General features: G+C 38.8%; 1 protein-coding gene across 3 annotated transcripts in view; it reads right to left on the bottom strand.

Moving 5' to 3' along the window:
- The window catches only part of ctnnd1 (catenin (cadherin-associated protein), delta 1), a 37155-nt gene extending 29362 nt beyond the window's left edge, over positions 1 to 7793 (bottom strand). For all 3 annotated transcript variants that reach the window (XM_083909576.1, XM_083909578.1, XM_083909577.1), the window contains exon 1: positions 7734 to 7793. The gene's annotated coding sequence lies outside the window, so the exon portion shown is untranslated. The remainder of the gene's footprint in view (positions 1 to 7733) is intronic.
- Between the last annotated feature and the right edge of the window lie 6601 nt (positions 7794 to 14394).

The following is a 14394-nucleotide window of genomic DNA, read 5'->3' as shown; positions in this document are numbered from 1 at the left end:
CAATTCCAAGGATGCTTAGAGAGTCGGGAAGGGGAGAGGGAGACAAGTGCGAGAGCCGACTCTCTGCTTTGCTTATGAGTGAGAGAACGATATTTCATCTGATAAGCATTTATCAGGGTGACTGCTGCACCTGTCAATTACTTTTTTAATTATATTTCTAGCTTGGATTCAGTGATCCAGAGAAAACGTGCTGTAGCATCAACTACATTTCCACACTTTAAAAAATTCACATTGTAAAAATATATACATTTCCTTCTTCAGACCAACATTGTGATGACAAATGTGTTGTCACAATGACAACTTTGAGACTTATGTGTTTAAGTCTCATTATACCTGATAGAATAAACAACAATTTTAACTCATATGGACACCTAAACCCCATCTTACAATCAAATGATACTTTATCACAACTCAAATTCAAATGCTTGCATCCATTTATTTCAAAAATAACCAGCTGAAATTAAATTACCATGATGGAAGCAATGACCATTCATAGACAAAGAGCAGTGATTGATTCACTGGAATACAAAGAAAGTGCCTGCAACAAACTAAGAAGTAACAGTGAAAAGAAGAAAAAGTTTTGCTTTTAAACATCAAACTGTCCCTTCAGAGGGAAATGTGGCCTGAGCACATGCCACACATGACCTCAGCCTAAATTACAGAGGAATGATAATAAGTCAACAGTTCAAATGAAGACAACGACAAGGTCTTTATCCTCAGACTTTCTCGGCAGGGAAGCTGGCAAAGACCGGGATGAGGAAGCTGGGTGAGATTACTTCAGCACTGTCTGTCTAATAATGGGATGACATGAGCGTGGCTCTTCTCCAGACCAGGGCTAAAAACTATTTTCGACTTTAATGTTCACTGACTCATGGAGATCAAATACACACACACCACTGTTGGGGTGAACAAAGCCTACACACAGATGAGTGTGTCCACATCTGTGCGCGCAGATGAACCTAAAATACTCAAAACAGAGCTGTGGGGCACCTTTCGGTGAAGTAAATACTACTCCGTGTCTCTCTCCATTTGTGTGAAAAATAAAACCCACATTTGTGGAGAGAAGGATGCATTAGACACACCAAAACATGTGCGTACACACACAGCCATTGTCATACATTCCACTGTGAGATTTAGCGTGTCATATCCTGTCTCAGCTCTTGGAAGCTGTCCTAATATGGGAGCCCTTCATTCTTTCATTGTGCTTCTCTCATCCATCGCTCACACACCAACATTTTTCTTCCCATCCAAACACTTCATTCGTGGAAATGGGAGAGAGGGGGCGGTTACTTTCTCTGACCAGTCAGAACGAGCTACCACAAACAAAGTGCTTCTATAGTGGATAATGCTCACAAATTGAATGGATTTCAAGTATGTACTATATAAGCAACAACTCTCACAGGCTCAGCGTGCATTCAAAGAAAATCGAAACAACAGAGATGCCCACACTAGGAAAATAGGAAACTAAATGTGGTAGTGAAGTACAAATAAAAAAATTGTGGTGTCCAGGGATGAGCTGATACTACCAAGCAATACTTGTTTTAAAAAAAAGCTGGATAGGATATCAGGAAAAGAAAAAAGTGAGATCCAATATGATCTGCAAACAGGGCTACCGTTAAATCCATTTAATTAATTAATTCAAATGAATAGTTCATTGGATTATCATGAACAAATTATTCTTCGACTTCCACCACCAGATTTTCATAGTTCATTGTGGTGCAGATGGCAGCAGGCAGTGAAAAGGTTAAAGCCTGATCCACACAGAACTTTCCTGATAATGATGCAATATATTTATTTTTTTGTTCCTCAAAAAACTCTGTGTAGTATAAACAATGCTGTAGTATATGATAGGCATGCATGTGGTGCTATAATGGGTGGCCATTTTCCAAGAATGATGATGATGAAAACCCCATACAACACAAACCTCTTGCAGATTCCCTTAAACTGTCCCTCAGTAGCATGGCACTGGTTCAGTTTCACAGCATCAGATATCGAGCAAACCATCATCTGCTGCAAACTCTGAATAAATGTGATACGCGTTTGGTAATGAATTTCTTTGAATTTGTATGTCATGATGCCCAGCCCCAACTGTAAAACCTAAAATATTGTACAGATGCTTTAGTAAGCACAGGGTGTAAAGAGAGGCGTGTGTGACAAGGAAGAGGGTGAGGGCTGCACATGTTCAGGTGGTAAATGCATCAGCACAAATGTGACAGTATAGTGGTTGTTTTGTAGAAGTTATTTTTAAAGAGGCTCTAACGAACTATATCGGTATGAGAAGATAAAGGTGTGGTGTTAATATTGGTTTAAAACAAAAAAAGTTATATTGGGCAATCCCAGGAAGAGTCATGACGTTTGCCTGGAGCACACTGCGATCAAGTTTTTACATTCGAGAATTTCAACCTGAGACGGCAGCAACACAGATAAGTCAACATACCATAATTCAATGTATGGAAGACGACTGTGCCTCAGAGCAACAGACACGCACAACTAGAGCTGCAACTAACGATTATTTTCGTAATCGATTAATCTGTCGATTATTTTCTCGATTAATCGATGAAGCGGTTGGTCCATAAAATGTCAGAAAATGTTAAAAAAAACATTGATCAGTGTTTGTTAAACCTGGAAATTACGATGTTCTTGAATGTCTTGTTTTGTCCACAAACCAAAATGATTCAGTTGTAAAGCTTCAAACTGATTAAGCAAACTGATTAATCGATTATCAAAATAGTTGGCGATTAATTTAGTAATCGATTAATCGTTTCAGCTCTACGCACAACCCTCTATAACTACTTCACGACTTGCTGCTAAAATGCTCGTGGCAGAAAGCAGTTAGTTGTAAGATGGCTTTAGCCACTTAATGATCAGGCATTAATCATTAATCTATTTTAAGACCATTAGTGGCCGTGCTCAATCGTAGTTGCTAATGGGACAGCCCAGGAATTACACAGTAATGCCACTTACCATTCTGAGCCAACGCACAAAACACAAGATGTACACACACGCATGCATGCACGCACTTCTCCACATGGAAACATGTCTTTCCCTATACAACCTTTTTTTTCTTTTTTATCCTTAAAGTGTTCCATCTATACTGTATTGTTTGAAGAAATGTCTTCACACACACACAACGCCAAGCCTGTGTGGCACTGTACCGCTGACACAGAAGACATGGAGCATGCACATAAAGCATGCACGCTGCGTACAAACTCCAAACACAAGAAGATGACAAAGACAAAGATGGCAACAGCAAAATCAAGTATTCCCAAAATTGCATATCGGTTGTACACACTGCAAGGGTGGCGTTTTGAAATTTTGTTCCAGGGCTCCCAAATAGCCAATACAAAAAACATCTGCAGAGTCTCCCAAACTAGTTCTCCTGTGTATGTGCCCCAAGTATGTGGTGTTTGAGGCAGGCATACATACATTCTGTTACAGTCCACCAACCCACCCACACACAGCTGAGGTGAAGCGATGGTAAAATGCTGTTGTGGTTTGGCCAAATGCTCTGCTGACTCAGCCTCATTTGAATGGACACACAGATTTAGTCTGTGTGTGCGTGCGTGCGTGTTAGCCTTGGCCCACATCCAACTACTTCTGCCTTCATCGTCCAAACTAGAAACCTTGAAGCCCACCGCCACCCCTTCTCCCATGGGACGAGAGTGCACATTCACACACACCCATTAACAGTCACATTCACATACACTGCTCAGGGACCTCAGCAAGACCGGCTGTCCCACCGACGGGATGCCAACTTACTATATTTAGTGAAGAAGGAAACATGTGGGCAGCTGTAACTCATGGAGCAAAAAAAAGAGCGAAATATAAACCAGTGTGTGCAAGTACATGAACACATAACTGGAGAAAATAAAATGTTTACAAATGTTGATCTGTGTTTACCAAAATCACAGAAAATATTCACATTGAACAAGCTGAAAAATCTGAGAATGTGTGAATTCTTTTTGAAAAACAAATCATTTAGTGACAAACAAGTCATCGTGTGTATTTGTTGCAACAGCACTTTCAATGAATGAAATATATTTGACAGTGTGTAGTTTTGATTAGACAAGTGTCAAATCTCCTGTATTTTCCAAATCTAGTCACGCAAGACATGGCTGCTCCAATGAAGGCCACACCAAGCCTAAAGGGCAGACGTCTGATTGCATTTTGAAATTTAAAAACTATGAAAACAATGAAAAGATAGAAAAACGGCACAGCCATATGCATGATGGTGAAATGCTGTGGAAATACCACAAGTATCTGAAAGCATTTAACAAGTTCTTAGTCAGATATGCAATCTCCAAACACATTAGATCCAAAACAAACCCCACTACAGGAGGCTAATACATGGACGTTTCAGCAACACAACCATTTTACAGCTAATCCAACGTGTAGACACCTGAACCAAGAATTGGTTTCATGGTGTTGTATATAAACAATTGCACCATAAAAAGTGTTGGCAGTTTTACTTCTGCTATACATTAACTATTTAGTACGGGAGCAAAAACAAAACGATTAACAATTCACACCATGAATTCTCTAAGCATCTCTTGTACATCACAACAAAAATGGAAGTGTACCTGTAACTAACCTAAATCAGTTCCAAAAAGCTGACACCATTTTAATACCATTGTGTCTTTTATATGAGGGTAATGAGAACACCATTTTACCCCCAACATTGCTACATCAGAGTGTGGTAAATGTAACCAAAGCTAATCGCCAACATGTAAATTAATTAAAGTGACAAATCGTGGGTAAAGCATGACATCAGACAAAACCACACTTGCCGAGAAATAACCAGTTATTTCCATAATCAAACCAAAGGTAATCTGTGTTGACTTCTTTGTCATACGGAGGAAAGAAACTAGAAAATATTCACACTGAAGAAGCTGAAAACATCTCTCATCTTAAAACGCTCAAAGTGAAAACACGATTATCAAAATAGTTGCTGAATGATTACTAACCAATTAACTGCTGCAGCCCAACTCAATACAAAATTAGAAATATATATTCTTATTAATTAATGAAGAATTGACATTTACGGTAACTCACAATAGTGGAAAATGGGCTAACAATCTTAAAATGATGTGCAATAACTCAGAAAAGATTTACTACTGGTGAAGTGCAAACGGAGAATGACCATCGCTCAACAAGGAAGTCAGTTCAAATTGCCACAGTGAGGATCATAAAAACACAAATTGGCACCGAGCATTTCCAAGAAGAAAACCACCGGCTCTGAGGAAGGGTTTGGTACAACAGGTCAACTTCACAGCTTTAGAAAAATATGGGCACCCATTCTCACATTCTCAATCCCACGTGATGTCCCCTGCAATGACAGTGAACTGACGTGCTCGCTGTTCAAATACAAAAAAGTGCAGGTGTAACCGTTTGAGGGGGAGACGAGGACAGATGAAGGAGAAAGAGACAGAGAGAACACAGACAGGGGAGGTTGAGCAAATATAAGAAAACCCCAGCTTCTGTGTGTCAGAGGGACACACCCGTGGTACGCTCAGAAAGCCCGTCATTACAGAGGCTCACAAATGATAGCCCTGGTTAAAACAACTGGCTGAGCAGCAAGACTTCAGCCCCCACAAGAAAAACAGCTAGGAAAAAATAAATGGCCAACATTTTTTTTAAACATTCCTCTCCTTTTCAGCTCTTAAAGAGGCGACATTTCTGATTAAAGAGCTTGTCCAAACTTGCTCTCAATATCTACCATCTTTGTTCCAGCAGGTCAAAGCAGGCATGCCTGAAGGTTCTTTTTTGTTTTTTTTGTTTTTTCAGAGGAATATGCCAGGCATGTCCACACTTTACTGAAACGCACCAACCAGCTGACTAGATCAACACAAATCACAGTTTTCCCAGACAAGTTGCCAAACATGCCTGTGTGTCTGTGCTTGTGCAATGACTGGTTACGTCACAAACAGAAACTACGGATCACCAACTGAAACCAGCAGGTTTCCTCCAGGAGTGAACGACCTGCTGAGATTGATGCAGCAAAGTCCCTCTTAGTAACACTGCACAACTGGACAACTGTAAACTGAGATGTGTGTCTGTGTTGCAAGACAAGAGACTGAATAACGAAGCAACAAACAGGCCAGCCACCTTACCACACCCACACATCCAGACCCACACAACAGGTTCTTGCTTTTGTCCCTCACTGCTGCTCTGCCACCACAAATACCGTCTCCCTCGTCTACCTGGCAGACCACATCAAAGGGCTGGAACATTAAACTGTGCACTTTCACAGTAGACTCACAAAAAGCAACACAAACTGGAGAAAAGACAGTCAGAATGCAAACCTCCATCAAGGTCACTCAGCTTCCAATGTGTAAATACACCCTAACCCATAATTCAAATAAAAAATTGTGATTGAAAAAGGAATCACATCATTTTTAAATAGGCTTTTCATATTACAGGTTTCTCTGATTTTGCAGCTTCTGAAGTGTGAATATTTTGTGGTTTCTTTGCTCTGTGTCAAAAAGGAAATAATTAAAACTTAATCATTTTGGCTTGTGGATAAAACTAGAAATTGGAGAACATCGTAATTTCCAGGTTTGGTAAACACTGTTCAACATTTTCTGACATTTCGTGACCAAAGAAGTACTTGATTATTCAACAAATTGACAGATAAACTCATTATGAAAATAATCGTTAGTTGTTTATCTCAATAAAATAATGGATGACAGAGAACAAGCACGTTATAACATGCAAAAGTTTACTCTTGTCACAAATTATATTGTGAACTGGGTCGTAGTGATGTGTTTTTTAGAAAGTGAGTCCACGCATGAAAACATTCGGGAAGCGCTGACCTACATCTACACAAAATGAAATTAAAAATCCACCTCTACTTTTTATCTTCTGCACTGCTGCTCTGTGGAGGTAATTATGAATCTTACGAGCCATATACAGACACCGTCGGGCACCGCTGACCACAGAGAGGGGGCGTTACAGGTACAGCACATAATAGAGCATTGATAAGTAATCCGAAACTGGACTTTGACCTCCAATTTACGGTTTGTGGCGCGGCTGAGTGGCCAGTCACTTCCGTGTTCTCTCACCTGCCCTGAAACCCGTAAGTGGTAGAAACATGATTGACATAAATAATCCAGTTTAAACCTCAAATGTATAGTGTTTCGCCTCCAGACACAATCAAACCACACTATTCGTATAATGACCCGACACGTTTGGTAGCTAAGGTTATGTTAGAAGCGAAAACGACTCGCTATATTAACCACTTTTAATCGGCGTGTTCAAGTTTCGTTAAACTTTACGCAAAGTCCCACACGACTTATTCGTCCAGCCAGTGCACCGACGCTGGCGACATTAGCTTGCGCTACGGTGGCTACTAGCATGCTAACGCAGCTATACAATAGTTGAGTTTACACAACAACAACAAAAAAACGTCCCCACCCGCTGCACCGAGCACAACACATAAATAGACGTGGTATTACCGGTTCTGGAGACAACGGTTAGGCTTGTTTTTCAAAGTCCATAAGTGTTCAAATGAGCTGGGTTAAGGCCTAGCCTAGCTGACCTCCGCTGCTACTCCTGCCAACGCTGACACAGTCCAAACCTCGACCCGCAGTCTGGTAGGAGGACCGAGTTGAGTTGAGACAATAAAAACAAACACGGAAACTCGGCGTGGTCCAAGCACGAAAGCGTGAGAGGGAACAACAGTGTCCACCGCTGGGAGTCAGCGCTCACAATGAAGACAGAGAGAAAACACCCACCTATGCAATTTCCTCTGCTCCGTGCCTCGGCTTGTTGTTCACTTGTCTCGACTCTTCCCCTCTGCTGGGGGGGAAAGGTGGGGGCGAGAGCGGAGGGCAGGGAGGAGGGCAGTCAGTCAACACTACATTATAATAAATATATATATATTATTATTATTATTATTATTATTATCATGATTATAATGTAGATTTAACTGAGAAATTCACTTGCTAAAGCAGCAACAATGTGGCAAACCAATAACAACACAAAGCAGGAGTAAGAATCATATATCGGCAATATCACATACGTATAAAACTCAATTTATGTAAGGGCTGCAATGATTTTTAGATCAATAGATTATTATAATTATATCATATGTTGATTATCGATTAATCGATTTGAGAGAGTTTTTGCAATAATCAAAACGAGTTTCTGGAACTCTCTGTCAGCTTTTCAAAAAGAAATCATTAAAACCGGTTTGTGGACAAAACAAGACATTTGTGAACATGATCATTTCCAGGTTTGGTAAACACTGATCAACATTTTTCAACAATTTCTTTTGTGATCGAACATGCGATTAATGGGGGAAGTTGCAGCCATAGTAATAACAATAACAAAAACAATAATAATGAAGATAATGCTATTATTATCATCATCTTAATCGAAAAATGTTGATTAGTGTTTACCAAACCTAGAAATGATGATGTTGTAAAATGCCCTGTTTTTGGTCCAAAAGCCATAATTTTTCATGTTAATTATTTTCTTTGTTATATGGAGCATATAAATCTGAAAATATTAAAATTTAAGAAAATAATAAATGCAATTAAGGTAGACACTTAATGTTTACGTAAACTGTTTAAACAACAATGTGTACAATTCTGTTAAAAAACAAAAAAAATAGTGATTATTATATATTATTATATTATAATTTATTGGTCTGCCTGTAGTTCTACTATTACTATTACTACTAATGATGATAATAATAATAAGTCTAATAAAATATAACGTCTCCTATGTTATTACATATTTGCTGTATATCTGTAACACAGGGTTTCTCAGTTATGGTTGGAAACAGGGCCAACATATTTTAATTTCCAGTTTTACTATAGTGTCCTGCTCTTGCTGTGTAATAATAATCTGGGCGTGGAAGGTTTGCTGTAATTTCTAGGGCCTCAAACCTGAGGTCTGGGAAGTTCCGCTACAAACGTATTGCCCTCTTCTGGTCATTACGTGGAACTGCTGTTTGAGAGCACAACGTGTGGCGAGATCGTGCAGTCACAATCAAGTCTTTCACAATTCCAAAGTGAATGGGAGCAGGACATTCACACCAGATGTGACACAAAAAATTACTCACCAAAATGTGTATGTAACAGGACACAGGTCCAATCCATATGGAGCAGGTCTGCAGGTGCTTGGCTGCAGTGGTTTCAGTCATGGTATCCAGAATAGAACGTTCAGTAGTTTGCCTGAGGAGAGAAGATGGCAGTTGGATGGAGAACTTCTTCTCCTGATAATTTCCAGCAGGCCTCACAGTGAGGGAAATACTACTGTCCTCCACAGTTCAACACTTCTTCATGGTCCAAAGTTCTCCCTCTCATCCTCATACTCCCATCTTCGTCCTCATTCCCCCTGATCAAATCGGTGGAGAACTTTTAAACTTCAACAAATAACTTAGAATTCCAACTTTGAACTGCAGTAAAGAACTTTGAACTTCAACAAAGAGCTTTGAACTGGAATAAAGAGCTTTGAACTGCAGATGATCAGACTGAGGAGATAAATTGTGTTGGAGGACTTGGAACTGTGGACAGAATCATTTTGTCCTGTGGAGGGCGCCATTGCACCTCTGGGTGTACAGCCTGTAGGAATTTATGAGAAGAAGAAAAGATGAGAAGAATCATGATAAAGAATTTTTGAACTGTGATTAAAAAGAACAACTGCAACAAACTAACTAGACCAAGGCAATACTGTGGACAGAAGACAGCTGAGGCAATGTTGCGTTCATTATGGAGGTCAATTGTTGGAAAACTCCAAGGGAGAAGAAGAATATCTCAGGGACAAGAAACTGAGCTGACAGGAGATCAGGTGGACTGGAAGATGATCTGTTGTCCGATTTGTCTCAAGCTACTGAAGAATCCGGTGACTATTCCGTGTGGACACAGCTTCTGTATGACGTGTATTAAAATCAGCTGGGACTTACAAGAGAAGAGGAAGATCTACAGCTGTCCTCTGTGCAGACACACTTTAAGACGAAGGCCTAAACTGATGAAAACCATCATGTTGGCAGCTTTGGTGGAGAAAAGTGCAGCTTTGGTGAAGAGTGAAGATGACACTCCAAGCTGCTCCTGCTGATGCTCCTGCTGCTGCTATGCTAGGCCTGAAGATGTGGCCATGATGTCTGCACCGAGAGGAAACTCAAAAGTGCTCAAGACTTGTTTGAATTGTGTGGCTTCTGTCTGTGAGAAACACCTCCAGCTTCATTATGAATCATCTCCATATGAAAGCGCCAGCTGGTGGACCTTTCCAAGAAACTCCAGGAGAACAATGCTTTTGTCACAATGAAGTAATGGGGCGTTAGCTCATTGGTTAAGACTGGTACCCCGTGTGCAGAGACGACATGGTCACAAGTTCAACTCCACCCCGGCAGATTGTACTCATTTTCCTTGTAAGTCGCTTTGGATAAAAAACCGTCTGCGAAACGACATGCAATGTAAAAGTAATGAAGTTATCTCTGCTCTGTGGATGAACATAAAGGCCATGACATCATCTCAGCTGACATAGAAATGATGGAGAGGCAGAGAAAGCTTGGGAAATCCAGCACTTTCTGGAGAAAAGATGCTCTTCATGTGTTTCACTGTCAAAAAAGCAGTTTCTACTTAACTTCTCCTTAATAAAGAATCACCAGACCTTTATTTCAGCTACTGCTCCTCTTTCTTAGGATCACCACAGGTGATCCACAGATAATTTTAATCCTGATGCCCTTCCCACAGCACTCGCATTTATCTGAGCTTGGAACCGGCATCTGGATGTGGCCCTCGGGGTTGGGGTTAATGTAATGTGGGGTTCCAATTGACAAGGGATGTGATAGCTTGCTCAGGAGTACCCCAGACCTTGACCTGGTGGGGACTTAACCCAGCAATTCTCCTGTCTGCCCAATTATTGTTTTTAACAAATTACAAACAATTATTAACAAATATTTCAATTACCATACAAATTGTTTGTGTTTTAATTTGTAACTTTAACCTGATGCATTATTACAAAATTATTGTTTACATATATCTACACACTTTTTTATGTAATATGACCATGCTAGTTTGCATGTGCACATAGGTTCCACTTGAGTTCTTCCTCACAGACACAGACACAGACTTCCTCACAGTCTGAAAACATATACAGTAGTGCATGTAAATTAATGTTTTGTTTTTATAATTATATGTTATGACTGAACAGACTAAAACTGCTAATGGCTTCAAATTGGCCGAGTCCATGATTTTGAGGGATAGCAAAGAAAATGTTTTAACCAACCTGAAAAGGGATAAGATATACTAATCTCTCATTGATCAAGTTGCATTAATGTGACTTGAAAAGTGCATTGTTAATGTTTTAGAACAGCAATACATATGTTTTTAAATTGATTCTGCAATTAAAAATGTACATAAATAAATCAGTAAATGAACTGTTCAGACAGTAATATTGTACGTTTTTACTTAAAAACATAAGCAAGAGGTACATTTACATTACATTGAGACAAATGGAGGAAAGAAAAGCACATCAATCAAAATGCTTAATTCATTCAACAATACGACGGAAAAAAAGAAAAGTGCCTACACGTTGTAAAAGTTTTCATATAGATTTAACTATTTGTTTTCTGAAATAGAACAAACCTACAATGACAAGAGTAAACATGTTTATTTATTATTATAATTATTATTATTATTATTATTATTATTATATTTTACTTTAACCTAATTTCTTGTGATTCATCATTAAAGTCCAGTGTCTAAAATGTTGTGGCATCTGGTGGTGAAGCTGCAGACTGCAAACAACTGATTATCCTTATGCCTCAGCCTCCTCTTCTTTCAGGTGATGTTAAAATATAAAAGGCCAGTGTTTGGTTTGTCCCTTCTGAGCTGCTGTGAAAACACACTGGTGCCACCTGGTGGGCTCTGGAGAAGAGGACACGGTCCAGAAGTAGAAGACTCATTCTAAACCAACAAAAACACAACCATTCTTAGTTTCAGATGATGATGACACAACAGCAAAAACATACTCCTGAATATTACATTTTATTTCTGCGTATAGATTCTCCTAAAACCTACAGACCAGACCATTAACACTTAAATTCCTTCTACAACATAAATAAAACACAAGCTAATAAAAAAAGGTGAGCTAATTTAGTCTTTGGCATTGTCTTTCATGACATACAGATTCATGATACAAAATATACTGTCGACAAAATGCTTAAGCCATATGGTGAAAGTCATACATATGCTATATATACTACAGTACATACTAATACTACAGTGGTATTTGACTGTCTACACACAAAGCAAGTCATTCTCTACTGTATACACTGATCATTTCTAAGGTAATATCTGATAGCATTTCAACAAGGTAAGGCACTAGATGCTACACAACAAAGTTAAAGGTCCAGTGTGTAAGAATGAGTGACATCTAATGGTGCTTTTACATCAGGGGTTCTCAAAGTTTTGATACCTGAGGGCCAATTTAAGAACCCAACATTGGACTGAGGGCCGCCAAAGGAAAAAAACAGAAAGAAATCCCATTTGTAATCATTTTAATGACCAGATTGCAGTTCTACAGTTTAGCGTTAAGTAATATAAGCGTTAATATAATGTAATTTAAGCATTAATGTAATTTAAGCAATAATGTAATTTAAGCATTAATATAATAACGCTTTATAATTTACTGGGTAATTACCCAGTATTTTGACCATTGTTCTTACCTTCTAATTACAGGTTAATACCAAGTAACACATTTCTGTTACCATATATTTACTGGGTAAATAGCTAGTAATTGGGGGCTGTAGCTACCTGCTTATTACCAGTTTATAACCCAATAATACACTAAAATTCACCATATAGAAACCAGGTAAATACCCAGTATTTTTGTTTACACTTATTGGTCTGTATCCAGTAATGTCCAACAAACATTTAACACGCTTAGTAGCTCCTGGATTAAAACTATCAACTGTAATTCAATGCGGGCCGCCAGAAATGTTTCTGCGGGCCGCCATTGGCCCCCGGGCCGCACTTTGAGAACCAATGTTTTACATTATACAGTTCTAGCACAGCTCAACTCTCCTTGTTTCTTTTTTCTTTTCAATCAGTGATAGTACCTGGTACCTGGTGCTTTTTTTGGTACCTGCTCTGTCGAGGTTCCAAGCAAGCTGGGCCGATAATAAAATTTGACGTCATCTAGTGACAGCACTGCTGAAATCCGGCGATCGTGAGCTGAATCACAACCCGTTCCGCCGTATTTAAGTACAGTGACTGTCTCAGACGCTGTCTGTGCGTTGGTCATGCAGGAAGTAATGAATTTATCTTTCTAATAAACTAAGTCTAATGATTCAGTCCGCCGAAAACAACTGCTTTGCCCATTACTAGTTTGTGTGTTTGTGTCGCGTATAAAACAACAAGGCAGTTTTATGTAGCCGTGCATTGATGACCCTGCCCACAATGAGGAGGAACTATGAAGTCATGGAAAACGACGTGCCTCATGCCAAATTGAGTAGAGTTGAGTTTAGAGCTGAAACTATTAATCGATGACTCGATTATTAATCGATTACTAAATTAATCGCCAACTATTTTGCTAATCGATTAATCGGTTTGAAGCTTTTCATGATTAAAACAAGATTTGTGATTGTTTCAGCTTCTTAAATGTGAATATTTTCTTAGTCTTTGCTCCACATAACAAAGAAATCATTAAAACTGAATCATTTTGGTTTGTGGACAAAACAAGACATTCAAGAACATCGTCATTTCCAGGTTTGACAAACACTGATCAATGTTATGGACCAACCGATTCATCGATTAATCGAGAAAATAATCGACAGATTAATCGATTACGAAAATAATCGTTAGTTGCAGCTCTAGTTGAGTTCAGTAGAGTCGAGAAGAGCTAGAACTGTATAATGGAAAAGGATCATAATTGTGAAAAATCAGAAAGCTTGTTTTTATTATTGTAAAAACCTCTAAAACTGATGATTGATTGTTGCAGCCCTAATAATATTACTACAAAAAGTATTTCCTGTTGAAATGCATGTTCTAACTGAAGGTGAAGGAAAATGTAGACACTAAAATACTGCAATATTCCTTGGTGTAGAATCTTTGAAGTGCTATACTGATTAGGTCAGCCAATATGGTTTCTTCTATTTCATATTTAATGTGTAACGTCAATAACCAGTGATTGAACACTTATGGTTTGTCCAATCTACATTTTATGTCTACACTGCAGTATTTTCAATAAAAATAAGCATAAACTAAATATGAAACACATATGGTCATCAAAAGTAAAAAAAATATATATATATATATATATATATATATATATACTGTGAAAGTGAATGTGGCCCTGTGATGGACTGATGACCAGTGCAGGGTGTACCATGCATTTGCCCTATGTCAAAAGATGACTGAATGAATGAATGAATGAATGAATGAA

The sequence above is a fragment of the Microchirus variegatus genome (assembly GCF_963457635.1).
Source record: "Microchirus variegatus genome assembly, chromosome: 23".
NCBI classification, from domain to species: domain Eukaryota; kingdom Metazoa; phylum Chordata; class Actinopteri; order Pleuronectiformes; family Soleidae; genus Microchirus; species Microchirus variegatus.
Note: the sequence above shows the minus strand (reverse complement) of the source record. Positions and strands in the feature narration are given on the sequence as shown.